At 38.7% G+C, this 19,764-nt stretch overlaps 2 long non-coding RNA genes across 2 annotated transcripts; one reads left to right on the forward strand and one right to left on the reverse strand.

The window, feature by feature from the left end:
- Positions 1-251: 251 nt before the first annotated feature.
- LOC146515124 (uncharacterized) lies at positions 252-2,896 on the forward strand. Its single transcript, XR_014875094.1, has 2 exons — positions 252-1,008; positions 1,208-2,896. It is a non-coding gene; the product is annotated as an uncharacterized LOC146515124 (long non-coding RNA).
- Positions 919-19,470, reverse strand: LOC146515125 (uncharacterized). Its single transcript, XR_014875095.1, has 3 exons — positions 14,974-19,470; positions 2,104-9,268; positions 919-1,964 (listed from the first exon to the last, which is right to left on the reverse strand). It is a non-coding gene; the product is annotated as an uncharacterized LOC146515125 (long non-coding RNA).
- Between the last annotated feature and the right edge of the window lie 294 nt (positions 19,471-19,764).

Here is a 19,764-nt window from a genome sequence, read left to right on the forward strand (position 1 = left end):
GGGATTCCGACCCGCATATATTTGCATATATTATAATGCTGACCAATGACTGGAGAAAACACTGACGACGCGGCTGCGGTCACGGACAAACTTGCACGTGTCTGTTCGGGAATGGCAGATGCTGAGAGGTCCAGCGTTTACATTACCGACTATTTCAAAGTGACAGCCTGAGGTAAATTCTTCTTCAGTAAATTGGACTACCAGACAGGAGGACCTGAGACCCCATCGCACTATTTTTGGTAAATTAAATGTGTTTGTAAACTAATCCGTAATTTAGGTCCTTAGCTAGCTACCTAGCTAGCTAAGATGAGCACTTGGCTGTTGGGGAAACTTGTTTTGTAAAGTTCGTTTAGCTAACCCGTGCAGGTGAATGAATTTACCCTGACTAAAGAAATCAAGAGAAACGCACCAGGCTGCTCAGTGACTAACCACGGTTACTGTACTTTTATATGAGTATTATACTGTAAGAGCAACAGGCTGGACTCTGCTTCTGCTCCTGTGCAGAGCTGATTATTAAATATGTGCAAACAGCAGCATGTTTTCTGTCGCTTTCCACATGTGGAACGACATTAACGCCAACTTTTAAAAACCTGGAACTTCAGTAACCCCTCATTAGTCAATAGCTACGAATTAAATAGCAAAGCCCGATACTTATGTACTGAAACCAACTACTTCCGCTTGTCAGCTTAAGTTAAAATGTTACATTTTTCCTCTGATTATTTTTTTAGCATTTTTTTTTACTCAGCTTGTTACAAATATTCAGGTTAAAAAACTGTCCTAATTATTTTTAATGAATTATGTTCACAAAGTCACATGTGCAGTACTCTGTACAGCTTGCATCCTTTAGGACAAATAATTTGAAACATTAATATTTCTTGTTCAATACTGAGCTGATAACACCTCTGTATGTTGTGACCAGGATGCAGCAGCAGACTGAACCTTGACTGAAACCTGCTCCATCATCTCATCTTTGCAGATGTCCATTTATAAAGCATCAACAACTCAAAGGTAAACATGATATTAGAAAATGTGTTAGTATATAAGGCCTTTAAAACAAATAAAAAATAAACAGCTGTCGGCAGAACTGTAGGACTGGACAACTTCAGATCCCGAGTGTGTGAGGACAGAAGGATCAGCTCTATTTCAGATTTGAGAGATAATCTTTATATTTCAGTTTGTGATGATTCTGTTCTGTTTGTGATTACAGGAGCCGTCCTCAGATTCAGACCTCAGCACCACCCAGTGACAGCAGACAGATCATCTTATATCTTCAATCTTTGTAGTAACTCCAAATTTAACTGAAGAAAACAGTACAAAGGTTAAAGTACCACATGTGCTGTCAGTGAAAGCTGCAGCTGTTTTATTGATAAATTTAAAGACAAAAAGTCAAAAGGATTAATCACTCATGTAACTGTGTCACTATACATCAGCATTAACAGTACCTCAGTTTGGTGTTTCAGAAAACTGCTGATCTCAGACCTGCACAACTTCTGTTTTAAACACTGAATGTACTCAGCTACATGAAGGGCACATGATGTTTTCTCTGACACAATTAAATAAAACCTGATTAAAGTCAAAGGTTGTTACTTGTATTTGAACTAAAAACTTGATCTGGAATTCTTTCACTGTTTTTTGACAATAGTGTGTTATTTATCATAAAGTAGTTAAGAGTCATTCATACCAGAGTAACCAGAGAGCACAACATATATTTAACTTTCTACAGGACTTAAAGCTATATTATGTAAAAGTCCAGACCTTCTGAGGATTATCTGAGTACTTCTAACATTACACAAAGCAAAGGTCTCCATCAGTGTTCATGAAATGCTGGGTTTATCCTTCTTGTGAGGGAGCTGCTGGTGAAGATCACGAGCCCTGCTTGATCCCGGCGATGAGTTTCAGTCTTCCTGGTGTTTGTGAAATGATGCCTCTCACTGTGGGGCAACAGAATATCTGGCACAGGACAGCTGTAATGAAAGAAATTGAATTCGTTTTGAAAAAAAAAATCTTGGAAATGCCCTATATGTGAGAAACAGATTTTGTATTTACTTTTCTTTTGCCAATCAAGATAACTAGAAGTATAATTTTCACCATACAATTACTAACCTTGTCATCTCCTGCACTGTCTGTTTTGGGCTCTGGGCTTGTCCTTCCCAGCGCTCATGAGACTGCTTTTGGTGCACTGTGGTATGAGGTGCTAACCTGTTGACAGTGTTGGGAAGGTTAATTTTAAAATGTATTCCACCAAAGATTATAGAAGTAATGTATTCTGAATACTTTACAACTACATGAATGTACTATTGCTGTGTGATTTATTACTCTTACTGAAGGCTATTCGCCATACCAATACCAACTAGATGTTAAAATCTTAATATAAATGAGTAACAGTAGGTGGACATTAGGTAAGGCTGCACTTTTTTCAGCGATCTCGTGTAGAAAACTATTCAGCGCATATATAAAACAGGTCAGCGGCTCCGAACCGTAGTAAAGGGACCTCTGGCTAATACATCATGTCGGGCTCATAGCTGAAAACTAGCTTTACTTTGTTGTCTGGGTCAACTTTGCTAGCGAGAGAGAGAGAGGCGTTGAAAGGCTGCTTATTGTTTCGGAGGAAAACACGAACACGGTGTACAGTCCAGTCTTAACAGCTTTCTTACAGCTGGGCTCATCAGGCACTCTTTTTGGCTGCAGTGGTTATTATTATATTTACATGCTTCCAGCTCCCGTTTCTGCTCAGTGACAGCTCATACTTTTCCTTTTCTCCCTCCCTCGCTCACAGACACATAACGGGTATGGCAGTCCATTCTCCCTGCAGCACGGACTACACTGCCCATGAGGCTACATTGTTTAGGGCGATGCCTGTAACACTCTGCTATTGCCTTCATATTAAATCATTTTTGTATAATAATTTTTAGAGGCTCTTATTGCGTGTTTTGTTTGGGTTTCCACCCGCGTGGAATTACCAAAAATAGAGAGACCATAGCCTAACATATGAAAAAGGAAAATACCGCCATGTAATCCATTTATTTCAACAAACTAACTGTGTTCTCAATATCACCTATTGAACAGTAACGGATACATTTACTCATATTTTGTATTTTAAATACGTAACGCCGGTGCATGTATTACGTTACTGCCCAACACTGCCTGTTGATGAGATCTTGTGCCGTTCCTAAAACACCGGCCTCCAACTCCTAAAGAGACACGGGTGTACCTAAATTTAGCAAATATTAGCTTCAGGCTAGCTTGCTACGACAAATAGGCTAATACCAGCACTTTACCACAACTTCACCAGATGTAGCTAAAAAAAACTAAACTAATGTCCAGTCCAGTGGGACAGCAAGGAAAGATGACAAAAAATGATTACTTACTTGCGGTTTGGACGGTCCAGCTGAAATTGAAGCAGCCATTGAAAGACGGGAAGAGAGAAAGATGGCAGCTTGGTCAGCACTAGTGGCCTCTATAATGTATGCAAATATATGCGTGCCGGAATCCCCGCCCCCCTCCCTGCGCGCACCCGGATGCCAAAACAGTGCCAGCATATTGAAACTGAAAAATGGTTTGAAACCGAAAAATGGATTGAAACCGAAAAATGGTTTGAAACTGAAAAATGGTTTGAAACCGAAAAAAAATGGATTGAAACCGAAAAATGGATTGAAACCGAAAAAAAAAAATTGTAAGCGAAAACAAAAGAATTACAGTTTCAATTAATTGTTTTTCACTATCAATTTTTTTTTCGGTTTCAATACAAGATTTTTGAGTACATTTATTTCAATGACAATATTTTTTTTCGGTTTCAATATTTTTTTCGGTTTCGTTTCAAGGTGGCATCGTTCTGATTCCATACTTACACGCCTGTAGATCTGTCTAAAAAGTATTCGCCCCATTTTCTTCTTTCTTTTCTGTTGGAAATTAAGCTCAGTTACGTGTTTCAGATCATCAAACAAATGTTTAATTCTAAACAAATATAACCTGAGTAAATACAAAATGCAGTTTCTAAATAATGATTTTATTTATTAAGGAAAAATCTCTACCTACCTATGCAGACCTACCTAGCTATATATAACAAAGTGATTGCCCCTTATTGACCTAATAAGTAGCTGTGGCAACGTTGGCAGCTAGAGATAACTCTTTATTATCATTGCACAGTCGTACCTAGTACAATAGTACAACGAATGACTGTGCAATGACAGTAAAGAGTTATCTCAAGCTGCCAAGGTTGCCACAGCTACTTATTAGGTTAATAAGGGGCAATCACTTTGTCATATATAGTTAGGTAGGTCTGCATAGGTAGAACAGCAGCTAAGTGTTTGCTTTGCAGGATTTTTTAAAACTCATGCCGAAGCATGCAACCAGATTTCCTGTGCAGGCCTCATGACAGTAACATTGGAAAAAAAAAGTCAATGAGTGAACAAGACTTGCGTGGAAAAGTTGACCACTAAAGGCTCTTCTCTCTAAAAACAACAGGTAACCTGGCATAGGTTTGCAAAGATCAGTTCAATTCAATTCACTTTAATGCAGATTAGTTTACATTGCCAGTGCCAAATCGCAACAACAATCACCTCACGTTGCTTTATACTGTAAGGTACACCCTACAGTATTCTGGAGAAATTCTTAACAACCAAGCCCCCTTATGAGCCATCACTTGGCAACAGTGGGGAAGTAAAAACTGCCTTTTAACAGGAAGACACCTCCAGCAGCAACAGGCTCAGGAAGAGGCGGCCACCTGCTGCAAATTCTTCGGGGGATGAGGGGAAAGAGAAAACAAGAAAGACAAGAGGAAAGAAATTATCCTTTTTTAAAAAAAAAAAAAAAAAAAAACAGCAAAAGGAATAAAAAACGAAAATTTAAAAATGTCTTCTCTGAAGTCTCACCCTCCAGTGTACGTGTAAAAATGATTTAAACAAAAGTGCTCATCAGATAAGAAGCTTATTTTCATGTTTTCCGACAGCTTGCTTAAACCAGTTATACCACAAAGGTGCACACTGACATGTAAATAACACTGACGTTAGAGGTAAAGCACGCACACTGCAGCATGTTCTTTCCTCTCCTTGCCCAGCCAGTTACATAAGAAGCACACAAAGAAAAATTCTCCAGTTTAACACAAGTAACCACTATTTTTTCCAACCAATGACTATATTTGCATTAACCTCCTAAGACCCGAACTCTGCATTTTTAATTTTTCTTTGATATTTGTGCTGATTGGGGCCCAATGAATGTAAAAACAAAGAATTACCAGATTTTTTTTTACCTTATTTTTGTTTTTATGAAAAATCAGAGCCACATATGAGGATATTCGTTTAAAATTTTGATAGAACAGTAGCAGTATAATGTCCTCGTAAGTGGATATCAGGCACTTGTAGAGCAAAATTGAGTATTTTGGTCGAAATAACCCAAAATGTGATGTCCACATATGTGGACGCCAGGTCCTAGGAGGTTAAATATGTTTGCTTAACCAGTAAGCAGAGGGGGAGTTTGAGACATCAGGACATATCTCACCATCAAAGTCCCTCTGGAAACATGTGCTAGTATGAGCTGGTGTGCGGTGACACTTTGAAACTCCATCGGATTTAAATTTGGCCTTATAATAAAGTCTGGGGTTAGAGTTACTCAGGTTAATTTATTAGGGTCAGGTTTCACTCATCCAATGCGCATCCTGTCTGAAGAAATTAATGTACATTTATAGACTAGACTAGAGCATATCTGTTTTTAACTAGTTATGATGCCTCTACATTTACTTAAGTGCAGATTTTAAACATTTGCCTGATAATATTGTGGAATATTATAGTTTAAAATGTAGTTTAAATGTCCTTCAATTATCTGTATATACATTTAGTATTTCTCGAGTTGTTTTCCCAAAAGAGACTGACCAAAACTTTTACTTTTTCTTCTTTTTAAATCAATACTTTTCAGGATTACCTTATTCAGGCCCTGACTAAAGTTTCTGCTTACAAGCTCTTTTTAAGAAAAGAAAGTCACCGACTTTACACACAGGCAAAGTGCAGTGTTGCCAGAATTAAACTAATGCCTTCTTGGATGATACTCCTCCCTGATCTGCTGCACTGCAGTGTATTGCAAAACCACAATGATTAAGATTAGTTACAAAGATGAATCAATTTGAAAAAATAAGATCACAACAGTGAACACTGTTCACACTCTGGCAATTGAACCCTCATTCTTACAATCGTAGTCGTGCTTTGATGCCTGTGACACACACACACACACACACACATACACACACACACACACACACACACACACACACACACACACACACACACACAGAGACCGAAAATACAGTATCATCAACAGTTTTAGGTCTAGAGTCAATAAAGCCATGTGGTAACGTGGGGTATAAGGAGATCCACTTGTCATTGGTGCAGATCATGATGCTCCAAATCACCCTGGAGCTGTACATTATAGATGACTTTGACCTCTGACCCCTTCTGAAGAAAGAGACAAATTTAACTTACACCCCCTTAAAGTGACAGCAAAGCCTTGCTCTTCCTGTAAAAGTGATAGTCTGTCCCTCTCAGTGGTCATCTTGGCCCAGACTCAGTACGAATCCCAACATAGACCCAGTTATGTAAGGAGGAATGGAAAACAGCTCCTGTGCCAAACAGATTATCAGATTAGTAACAAGATAGTTGCAGCCAGGCTACTTGATCCTGGCACATCACAGCGTTACTGTCGGAGGTCCGGCCTGCCTGGACGAGCAGAGGACACGGGGGGTCATTGCCCCCCGCCAACCACCATGAAACAGCTTTATCGTGATGTAACAGTGTGCGAAACCCTGTTGTGGAGTCCCTGTGGTGTAAATGACAGTATCCAGAGCATTTTACGGCACGGCTCATTGCTTTTCTCAATAAAAATTCCAAGGAACACTAAATCTGAATGTTATATAAATTGTAATGGCATTAAAGTGAAGGCAGCTTAAAATGTGGAGTTAAAATCTCAAGTGTGAAATTTATCTCTTAGTCTTTAGCTCCTCTTCTGTGAGTGATGGAGATTTAAAAAGAAAATTATAACCCACTAAACATGGCTGAAATAGCATAACATTGTCTCCTTGGTCAAACCAGTTCTGGGTATGATGCCACAAACAGCGTAAATGGATGGATGCTGATGTTGTTTCCCATGTATAATATTAACTGATCAGAGTGTGTTTACATTTCGCTGTAGGTCACTTTTCATTAGTAATGTCTGTTCTTGTATTGGGAGCATTTATATGTGGGCTCATGAATGAATTTTTCCTTTGGTTCTGCTTGAATAAGTGGAGTAGGAAAGCACTGATGCGGGATCATCTCTGTTTCTTTTTATTGGCTATATGTTTCTTTATCTTTAAAATCCCAACCTCAGTGATTAAGTGATGTTTTTAACTTTCATTTATTCAGGTTTTGTATACACATGACTGCTAACTATGTGACATTACCATGCCCACCATTTTGGTGGTGGCAGTCTATGGTCACGTAAGTCTAAGTGCATAAGGCCAAAGTCACACCGGCCTGGGGAACAGTCAGTGACCCCCTGACTCCCTGAGCCTGGTTCTGCTGGAGGTTTGTTCCTGTTTTTCTGTGATTATTGTAGTTTCTTTGCCTTACAATTTAAGGGGTCTTGAGGTGACTGTTGGGATCAGGCACTTTAAAAATAAAGCCAAATAAGGTGCCGGTTTAGCTCAGTGAGCCAGCAGGCGACCAAACCTGCTATTATTTTGTTCACGTAGTCTGCCTCCTATGTCCTGCATTTGGGTCTTGCTGTACATTTTTAAAACATTAATGAAAGTATCTTAAGCAAAAGCAAAGAAACCACACACATCTGTGGCATTCACACTTACATCCTAAGAGATAAACATTTGAGTAATAAAAACATAGATAATATATATCAAACATGCTTTACAATATCGATCAGGCTTATAAATAAATCCATACTGTAATGAGACCCATAGACTGATGGCCTATTTTTTGTATCAGGCAGAAGTCGGACGTTTTCATTTCTTTCACGCTTAGACGGCAAACAAACACCCAGGCAGAGCTCAAATTCTTGGCCTCGTTATTTGTAATGCAAAGAAATGCGCTGGGACACTTTTCCCCTACTGACCTATTTATGTTGTTTTCTGACTCAAACACTGGTAGACTGCAGCTGTTTCCACATGACAAGCTAAGAACCAGTGTGACTTTATGGGGAATGTGGCAGAACAATAAAGTTTAGAGTCACACAGATTAGTGGTTCAGCCTCACTTGCACGTCGTGTGTTTGCAGCTTCAATTTAACTAAACAAAAGTTCTGTCTTTTCAGGTAAAAACAGATAACTAACAGGAAGGTGAAGACAGAGGGAACAGGGTTGACATATAAGATCATATTAGCATACTAGACTGGACTGTTCCTGTTTCACCACAGACTGCATGAACGATGACATGCTAGTCGCCCCCTGGTGGCGGAGTATAGTCTCTATGTTAGCATGTTAGCATGTTAGCTGGAAAATTACCTCAAATATACTAGATTTTACTAAATATAGTGAGAATGACAGATTAAGTTCGTTTTATCAGTTGGTCAAATGTTCAAATTCCTGATTAGATTATAAAGAGTTTTGAGAACATATACAGTTTTTTTCCAGTAAGTTTTGTATTTTAAAGGATAACTTAATAAGTTGATGCTAATGTTACAGTTGAAAAATTTCATTGACTAGCTTAACCGCCTTCATTCTGACTCCTATTTTATACTCACTCTTTTCACCCTTGTGAACTGTGGCATGCATTTCTAGTGTGCCAGGTTGAAGACACTAGAACGTGATTGTGTTAGTCTTAAATGCAATTTCAATTTGATACACTACTCAAAAAATTAAAGGGACAGGTTTTAATCAGAGTGTAGCATCAGTTCAGCTAACCTCTTAAGTCCTGAAGTGATAATCATGCCAGTTTATTAGCAGACGGGGTGCCATTGCCACAAGGTTTGTTGTGTCTCCCACTAAAATTTCAAGATTCCAGGAGATAGGCAGCACTCGAGGAGAAGGACCTAGAAGGTCCTTAACTCATCAGTAGCACCGATATCTTCTTCTTTGTAAAAGGAGGAACAGGATAAGAACAACCAGAGGCTTGGTGGTGAGTCAGTGATGGTCTGGGGATGTATATCCATGGAGGGATTAACAGATCTCTACAGGCTAGGCAATGGCACCCTGACTGCCATTATCAGGATGAAACCTTGCAGTCAGACTGGGTCCTGGGTTCCTCCTGGTGAACGACAATGCCTGGCCTCATATGGCAAGATGCAGGCAGTTCCTGGGGGATGAAGAAACCTCATTCAGTGGACAGACAGACTGGTACTTTAGGACTGTTTAACGTGTGTTTAAAAATATTACATTGCATAATATAGAAAGAAAACAGGACATGCTTGGGGTAGATTGAAGCTTACTGGAAGATTTAAGAAATACAGGAGAGACTTATATGACCTAACCAAAGAAAGTAATATATTAAAATACAAAAAACAATTTTCAAGTTTCTGTCTTTTATTTGATCTAAAACATTCGCACAGCAGCGAAAAGGAATCTGAGCCTGGACTCAATCTCAGATGACCTTTAAACATCTTAGTTTGCAGGACAAAATGTCCCTCCACTGACCTTCATGAACTCCAGTGCAGTATCACAGAGTTTCATATGAGAGTCTGACTGAAAAACAAAGCACGTCTCATGTTTCAAGCTGTCGTCCTGATGCTGTTTGAGACTGACACTGCTGACCTGGTGTTTCACTCCTCACACTAAAGATAAAGGGGGAGATCTTGTGAAGAGCTCGGGACACTCTATCTCTGCTTTGAGGATGAAATATTCAGCAGCAGCTCAGTGGGGAGTGAGTACTGCAGCTACAGGAGACTCCTCCTGCTGCCAGATGTTGAACTTTCAGAATGAAAACAGGACCAATCACAAGTGGTTTGACTAGCTCAGGGTGTTTATGATTCACATAACATTTACTTGACTATTAGCATTTTGCATTTTGACTAAATTTGCAAAAAATGAAGAAATACACTAAACAAAAGACAAACTAATATAACCCTTTAAAAGACACTACAAGCAACAACATAGGGATTAAGCACTGTATATAGAAGATGTACGTAAACGCTTTTTTTAGTAATCAGCCAAAATGTTCAAAGTTACTTGAAATAACTTTAAATCAATTTCCAGACCGCAATCCAACAAAACACAGCTGAAACCATCAAAGTCAGCTTCTTAGCCTGCATCAGAAAACATGATTTTGTACAATAATTTCTCATGTTCCTTTGTAGGTGTCTCTAAGTGGGAAACAAAGAGGTTGCATGCTAACAGTTGAACTTACACATTCACAGATGGAGTAGATCAGCTATAAAAAAAATTTCATGGTAATAAAAACACGAGTTTCTGTTCTGACCTGACGTCTGTAAACACTTTTCTACTGAGGTTATGGGCTCATGTCACTCATGTTATGTCATATGGAATAAAAAATTTAGTCTAGTTTGTAAATATTGGTCATACTATGTTTCAAAATGGATCGTTATCTTTGGTTTGATTAGAGGATTTTTTTTGTTTGTTGGTTTTTTGTGGTTTTTCTTAAACAAGATGATGACAGTGAAAGCACCAATCTCAAGGCTTCAAAACGAGACTTCAGAAATGAATGTCTACAATCCACCTGTTTATAAATGTTACTGTCAGTTGCTCATGAGTTACTGTACTGAAATTCTTTGTAATTTCACGATCTCACATTGCAGCCTGCACAAGGATCAATGACCAAGTCAGATCAGATTACAGAAAATATCCTGATTATACTTCCATATGTACGTTGTTTGGAGGCAAAAAAAATCAGAACATTGAATTTATGTACCTGTCAGGGTTAGTGCCTTTAAACTTGTTATCACAACCTACCAAACAGACAAGAATACAGCTAATGTCTTAACGCGATTGTGTTCTTGGACACACAGGAATGCAAGCGTGCACGGATAATCCCTGAATAAAGTCTTGATCTAATTAAAGTTTCCATTGTTCCTCATTGGCAGCGTCCCATCTTTATGGGCGGAAGATTTACTTGTGTAGGGTATCACAACAAACACAACGACTCTATGAAGTTCAGGTTCAAATATGTAACTTTCCTCATTTTCTATTTTTTCTTTCTTTTGTCTCAATGCGTCGTCTGTGTTTTTTGGGATCTTGGGACAGCATTTCTTGGAGTTTGGATAAGAACTCCGATCTTTGCCAAATCTTCCGTGGAAATCGTGATGACAGTGATTGTTGTGGGCGAGGTCCTTGTCAACAATGGAGCGGAGCGTGTAGGCGTCCGCAGGAAGCTGTATTTGTCCGCTTTTGTTTGTGAGAAGATGTTTCCAGAATGTTCTCTCAGAAAGTCACATGGGCTGGAAGCTGCCATCCAGAACATGTTATGAAATATACAAATTTTTGATGGTGTTTGACCAAGGGTGGGAGGGCTGTACAGCTTATATAAAGTAAGTGAAAAGCCTTGAATCCAAACATGATGGTTGCAGATTACAATAAAAATCTAGCTAACACAGATCCACTTAAAGGCTTGTATTGCCATTGAATCAAGGCTATATGTTGGCTGACGTGAAGCAGTACACTTCTGTCATTAAGATTCCTTCATGCTCAGGATATTGTTTAGATTTTCTTTAGGTTAAACATGACCATAGCATGAGAATAAAGGCAAAATGAAGGGAAATTATTGCATTTTAAACACTGCATTATTTAAACTAATATTAATATGAATAAATTGCTTTTTCTATAGGAAACAACCTGAAAATTGAGATTTTATGACAAACACATATGACTTCTCATAAATGAATGGTGTTGTTATGTATTACTTCCAAAGAGGTAGCAAGGCACCACTCAGGAAACCAGTGGATTGGATGCCCCAAGTGAGGGAAGAAGAGTATCTCAGGAGGATCTGATGGTTGATTTTTGTGATGTTAGCAGTAATGTGGGTGTTGTGCCATACTGTTGTGATCAAGCAAGGGTGAGCCAAATGGTGGCGCTCTCAATTTATCAATCCATCTTATGACAGCTTAATTTTAATGGAGAGAGACAAAATATCAAAACATGATTCAGTACTTGGTGGAGAAATCCTTTTTGGCCAGCACAGCAGTGAGATGTTTCTTGTAGTTGCTCACCCGGTTTGCACACATCTCAGGAGGGATTTTGAATGACTCCTCTTTACAGAAACTTTCTGAATCCTTTAGGCTTCTTCGCTGCCACTTGGCAACTACAAGCCTCGTCTCCCTTCACAGTTTTTCTATAGGACAGAGGTCTGGAGACGGGCTAGGCCAACCCAGGACCTTAATGTGCTTCTTTTTTAGTCACTCCTTTATTGAATTTGTGGTATGTTTGGGGCCATTGTCATGCTGGAAAACCAACCCATTATATGGAGAGATTATATCTCTCCATCTTCATTGGAGGACCTTTGGATCCAGCTGGAGGGGATAGAGTGTTAGTCAGAGGCCAATCTAGAATACTCCTACCAGTCCACCCACACCTTAACCCTACTTTGAATAAGATGAAAACAATGGATGGATTACTAGTTTCAAATTATGACAAATCTGTCATCAAATTAATGCCAAAAGGAACTGATCCCACTGCTCAGCTTTGCTCAGGACGCTACCTTTATGTGACAGAACTGATCATTATGTGCTTTGTGTTTACATCTGAGAGCCTCACTCTTCCTCCTTTGCATTCATACTCAGAGCCTTTATAAGCTGATTGTCTCCATGTAATGCAGACCTCCACGAGTGTGTCACTGTTTCCAGCTAGGGCTGTCAGTGTGCCCTGCAGCTGATCTGATCTCCAGACACGTGTAATCTCACCTCATCAATTAATGACAGCTAGTGCGCCACAGCGCTAATCGGTTACAAGGAGATGGGACAGGTTCTTTTGTTAGTCTTTGTTTCTCTAACATACTGACAGAATAGAATTGATGCCATTATTTTGCGGAACAATTTCTGCTAATTGTTTAAAGGATATTTAAAATAATATTTTTGAATTTATTTGTCTTCAAATAAGGAAAAAATATAAGTCAGGTTGAACGTTAATAGTAAGAGTTATAAGCAGATTGGACAAGTTCCTGTGTTACTCAAAGTGACTCTAACTTACTGACAGAATCAAACTAATTGCATTATTTTGTCAAACAAATTTTGCTAATTGTTTCCAGCAGAACTAAACAGTAGGTGTCTTCAAACAGAGGAAATCAGCATCAACACGTTGCCTATGAATACTTTGACAGTGGGACTGCAAGAGGTGGGAATTAATCTAACGACCTTCTGATTGGTACGTGCTCTACCACTTGAACTCCCAAAGTATTCTAGCTCCTGCCAAATGCACCTCTGTTCCCTGGGCAGTGGCAGCAATGGCTGCTTTTAGGGAAGTTTAATTGGTGAGGACATCTTGGGAAAACACTATATCCAGTCTATGGTTGGAGTCTGTGTTGTACTGAGTATGGAGGACCAGGAGAGTCAGCTACACCAAGGATCTCACAAAGTAATAATTAACCGTGCAAAAATGATTGATTAATCAATTTAACTGTGAATTAATTTTAATCTTTTCTATTTCTTTGAGTATTATATGGTAATTCATTATTATTATTTAACTTCAAATGGAAAAGGGATTTACATGAAATAAAACAACAACATTAAATTCTCAAAAAATCCAGAATTAAAAACCAGATTTCCTAAATCATCTTATTTGGAATTAAAAAGAGAGATAAATAAATTGATTCAAAAATCAAATTCTGAATACAGACTTTTTTTCAATCATTTAAAATAATGATTCCACTCCTCCGATTCAATGCCATTTCCTTTTCCTTGATTAGCTATTGGATTAACTATTGGATTAGCAACTAGATCTTCTCTATTTAACCTTTCCCTGAATCTTTTGGTCCTTGGAGAAAAAGCAATGCAAATTAGCCATGTTGTGCTATATAAGAAGATCTCTTATTGGTTAGAGAGACACAGGCTGGCAGCTTGCTGTTTGCACCTGTTTGCTTTGTACTGCTAAGGAGACCTTGTTAAAAAGCATTTGTAACATTTACTTTCTTAAAATGACATGCAAGCACTTTCTGAGGTGCAGAAAAGCCAAAACGTAATGAGAACACATGAAGATCATACAAGCGTATAAAGGTAACAGGACTTGGTGCTGGTTCGAACAGCTTGACCTGCTTTAGGTTTTCCATTAGCATGCAAGACACGGTAGCTAGTTAGCTAGTTAGTGCTGCTGGGATGTAATATTTTCACAAGCTAACATGGGCTACATACATGAGTCCACAGGTACACAGTCAGAGCACTGGGGACGTATACCACGTTTATATGAAAAATATACAGTATCCCTTGATAGTCTTCACATAGCTTAAAAAAGTGAATCCTTATGCAGCACAAGGATGTTTTTAAAAAGGTCTCCTAAGCAGTGCAAGTCTGTGGCTGCCAGGGTGTTTCTCTTCTCTCTTACCAATTACGGATCTCCTTACATTGGACCACATGGCTAAATAATGTAGACGCTAATCCAATAGCAATACATCAAAGTATTTAATACAGCGTTGTCAAACATAAGGCCTGGGTGCCAGAACTGGCACACCAAAGGGAGGTAAATGACATAAACATTACAAAGACTTTTTTGTAATTACAAGATAATTTCATTTTATGCATTTTTGCATTTCAACAATACGAAACGTATTGTTGAAATTGCACTTCCTAAGGAGATATGAGGTCATCAATCAATCATCAATTTTATAAATGGATGGCATTTTAAATTTGAACATTTTAAAATGTAAAAGACAGAAATTATTCAAAGGTGATTTATTATAGATTAGGAGGCAAAAGTTTTAGTGGTCTGGCATACCGAAGATGAATTGTGGTATGTGGCCAACAAGTTAAAATGAGTTTTAGTTTGACATGCTTTTTTAAATACATAAAATAAGGCCGCAAAATGAATTTTAAATATCAAAATGGCCAGCAGAACATCACCAACCTTCATTTTTTCCTTTAATTTGTTTGTTCCTCAAATGATGTAGGCAGTATCTGGACTACAGGATCACGGGCCTCTCGGGACAGATGACGCAGTCTGCAGGAACTGTGTAAGTGGGTAATCTCTCAGCGGGCTCCATATCGACTGTGTATTCCGTTGCCTGAAGTGCCAAGCAAGCGGCTCTTTCTAAAAGAAGCCCATCTCGCCCCTCAGCTATGAGATTTATTACGCAAGTCCTGCTGCCCCATTTCCACTCACCCATGTATCCACACCACAGAGCATGACCTGGAAGGGCTGAGAAGACTTTTAGTGCAAAGATACCAAGTTTTAGTCCTTATTTCTGTTTTGTGAGCCTATAAATATTACATTAAGATCCAAGCACTTACTTTCAGTTTTGCTCTTATTTCAAACCAGATGTGAAAATCTGGCACTAGAGCTACTGCCTGCGGAACTACAGTTTGATTAATATTTCACAGGCTTACATAACTCCATCAGTTAGCTTGTCACCATGAACCCGGTGCTACTACTATTACCCAACTCCATTAGACGAGCAGGAATGCGGCAGAACTTTTATTGTTTCTGGAGGAACACTTGATGACGTCCTTCCCGTCACAGCTTTATCATTTTATCGTGTCGTCAGAATTCAGGCCAGGAGGTGGGGGTGCAACTTTAATTAGCTGAGCATGCTGGACTGAGGATATAGAGCATTAAGAACACTATTTAAGAAAAGTTGGAGACTTCGTCCTTTGTGATTGTACTTACTTTTTAATCCTGAGGCTGAGATGGAGCTGATGAAGATTATATAAAAATGTGTTTTACGGCCCCAGGAGCTTTAAAAGAATAATAATAATAATTTTAAAAACAGCACAATGATAAAAGTTTGACTTTACTTTTTGTAGCTGTATAACCTCTGTTGAGTTTTACTTGCCTCTCTCAGAGCCTGGTCCTGCTGCAAGTTTATTATGAAGTTGTGTTTTTTTGTTTGTTTTTTTAACTGGTCCACCCCACTTCAGAAAAGAAATACAGTGATCCAGATTGCCAACAAAATTTTATATCTTCTTCTTTTGGGCATGCTCCAGCCAAACAGGCAAGAGAAAATGGAAGTGAAAACATGTTTTTATCCTGTTCCTTCTATAAGCAGAAGTTAGTCACAGCTGATGCTGATGTGAATATCTGTGCAGATACAGATAAACTGAAATACTGCAAACCAGTGTTAGCTTTTGTCATCATAATTTTTTTAACCTTTTCTTCATAAATCTATGGCATTTATACTTAAGGGGAAGGTGATAACCAGTGGATCTCAAATCAGCCAATTTTCTGCTCAACCATCTCTGATTTGGCCATAAATTTTATTGTTTGCACACATGATTGCTGTGAAATTTTTTGCTTCATATATGAAACACATCAAGAGATATTGGAAAATGATCTGTCCAACTAGTTTCAGACAGGGGCGATTCTAGGATCAGAGCTTTGGGGGTGCTGAGCACCCAGAGAGCTGCCCATCCAGGCAAGGTAAACTTTACTCATCACAATGAGACTTCTTCCCCGTCTCTGTCAGTCCCTGCATCCCTAAATGCCTCCAGTTGTCCCGAGTTCTCTCTGACTGCCTCCTTGGTGCATTTAAACCCCTGTTCCTCCCTGTCCTCATCATCTGTTGTCTTCATCTCCATTATCAGTCATCATAATTTTACCCTCTCTGTGCAAGTCTGCAAATTTCTTTATTAAATCATAAGTTTCTTAAATTCATCAAGTCTCTCTGTGCCTGGGTCCTCGTCACAAAACATGACATCACTGTTTTGTACATTTTAACACAATTTAATCCCCACATTTTTGAAAGAATAGCAAAACACTTTTTTGAAAAGTCTGTAACAAAACCATCAAATCTGATCAAGGTTATTAAAATGCTGCCAAAGAAGAATGGATTGGAATTTTAAAAAAATACATATCCTAACCTTAATTACTGGGGAAAAATGATAAATGATGCTCATAGTGAGTAAAAAGTAAACTGTGTGCATTTTTTGGACAGAGATTCACTTCTAAAGTGTATGTATAATACAATACAGATACATAAAAAATACACTCCAAAAATAGAAGAGTCCTTGAAATATACAAAATATTATTAGAAAATGGAGACACTTGGCCTTCGGTACAATGTATACAATGTATGAAAAGATCTTTACTGCAGATACTACTATGGCTCTGCAGATTTTTTTCTTTTCTTTTAACCTATGTCGCCTCACCTTGAGGTTGGTAAATCTTTCTATCACATTTTGGTGGTCAAGTCTCTCACGCATCTCTTTCTCAACTGACATCACAGCCAGGTGCTGGAGTCTGCTTTGACCCATGGTCCTTCTCAGCCAGGTATGGAGCTGACTCAAGACACTAAAAGACCTTTCACAGCTACAGCTGCTAACTGGGTTTGTTAGGGCAACCTGAATAACAGTTTTCAGTTTGGGGAAGATCTGATTATCCAGAAGATTGTACAATGTTAACATATCTGGAATGGCACCAGCCTCACTCTTGAGCTTTATAAAGTCTTTGGCAACCGTGACTTCCTCTGACTGAAGCTCAATATGGTAATGCAGTGCCAGGGCTGACAACCCAGTTTGTTTTGCAGATTCTGTATAGCAGCTTTAATATAGGGAGAACACAACTTCCAGATTGTATGAGTTGTTTGTATTAGTTGTTTGTCTTTCTTTTTCTTTGCCAGTTTAATAGTTACTGTTTTGCCTGTTAGTACTCCCTGTCTGTTTTCTTACCTGGTACTTCCTGATCTCGTACTTTGTCCTCATGTTCCCCTCTTTCCTCTCTCCCTCTTTGGACTGACAATCTGTACACACACACACACACACACAACAGGAGTTATAAAGTTAATGGGCATCCAGTCAGTTAGCTAGTTAGTACCTTGGGTTCAATATCGGCACATGCACATATGGCAAAATAACCAGTTTCTCTCATTACATTTCAAACAGGACAGTGGCAGGCTACGGACAATGTTAAGTTTTAGATTTTAAATAGGCTGTATACATTTCAATGAGATCAACAGGGCAGTCAAATATCGCTAATTTTACTACAGAGCAAACATCGTCGGAAAACATGTTTTCAACTAGGGCTGCCACAAACGATTATTTTGATAGTCGACTAGTCACCGATTATTTTTGCAATTAGTCGACTAATCAGATCATGCATCCATTGGATGTACAGCGTACAGCTTATTGCACCAGCATGCATCTGCTCTCGTATAACTATCATTAGCTTACAGCTTTAAGTGTTTAAGGTATGTGCTAACTAAAAATAAAGACAAGATGATAGTTTATTAAATTTGAATGAAATTTGCAGATTGTTTTGGTGAAGTTTAATAAACTCATTGTTATCTAAAATATAACGGGACACCGGAGTATATTCTCGAGCATCTCACACTTCTGATAATCAGTTGTCTGCTTGACGTTTATTCAGCTGTGTAAAAACTAAAACTTTAATCTCAGCCTAACCGATTTACTCAGGAACAAATAAAATACTAAAAAAAAAAGCCAAACAATAACATTTTTAAGTTATCTAAGTGACTTATATATGTTTAACCTGAGTAGCAAAAGACCGCAGTGGGTTTGAAAACGATTTGCCAGGAGTCTCACGGGCTCTAGTGAGCCTTGCCCCCGGCTAGCTATCAAGCTAGTGGGTAACAGACGTCTCCGAAAACGTCGGAGCGCTTTTGAAAATATGTGGTGTCTTGATAAACTGAGCAGATATTTGAGGTTTACACAGCTACATTCTCGCCTGAAAATATGCTAAACATTTATTTTGTGACCCAGAAAGAATAATAAGAGTAATATTAAAACTAACTAGCTGCCGCCATTGTTGGAAACTGAGCTGGGCTGCACTATGAATTCTGGGACACAGTTCCTTCTTCTTCTTCGGGGTTTAACGGCAGCTGGCATCCTTGTACATGCAGTGCTGCCATCTTCTGTTTCAGTCCGTTATTACACTCTTAAATTCTACTACTTGTTCCTGCGTCTTTTATGATCTTACAAAGCTTCAAACGACGCATCGACTATTAAATCAGTCGTCGATGATTTTGATAGTCGACATAATCGTGACTAGTCGACTAATCGTGGCAGCCCTATTTTCAACACAGCAGGTTACCTGGTGTAATGTTTTTCAGTTAAAAAGAAACATGGTCTGACTCCTCCCTAACTATATAAAGAGTAACTGAAAGTTAAATGCAGCTAATATGTCCTGTTTTAAGCCAGGCACTTCCACCTCTGCTCCGCTGCGTTTCAGTCACCATAGCTCTGGCAGCAACGCCAGTGTTGCCAACTCCTCAGTAAGGAAAATCGCTATTGGTTGTCCTAAAAGTCGCTAAATGACGTCATCACCTAATTTGCATAATTGGTCATGCTAATGTAATTGTAACCTACGCTGCTGGAGAGAGAAATAACATCGTGGACGAGACATAAAGTGAGCAAAAAACATCCTAAATGCACTTAGAATTTATTTAGAACTACAAATTTATTTCTTTTAGCAATTATTGTTTTTTGTAATGTCTTTCACGTCTTTTTTTAGCGACTTTTTTTTAGAAAAAAAGTCGCTAAGGGGTCTGAAAACTCGCTAAATATAGCGACAAAGTCGCTAAGTTGGCAACACTGAGCAACGGCGCTAGAGCGAGTAGGAGAGAGCCGAGCTGGAACAAACCATTTTGGGAGGGGGAAGGGGTTATCTACACTTTTGTTGTTAAAATATTCCATCTCAATTAAGTACTGTATGCTTTTTATACTTTTAGTAGTGTGTCCCACAAAC

This window comes from Neolamprologus multifasciatus, chromosome 7 (genome assembly GCF_963576455.1).
Source record: "Neolamprologus multifasciatus chromosome 7, fNeoMul1.2, whole genome shotgun sequence".
In the NCBI taxonomy this organism is placed as follows: domain Eukaryota; kingdom Metazoa; phylum Chordata; class Actinopteri; order Cichliformes; family Cichlidae; genus Neolamprologus; species Neolamprologus multifasciatus.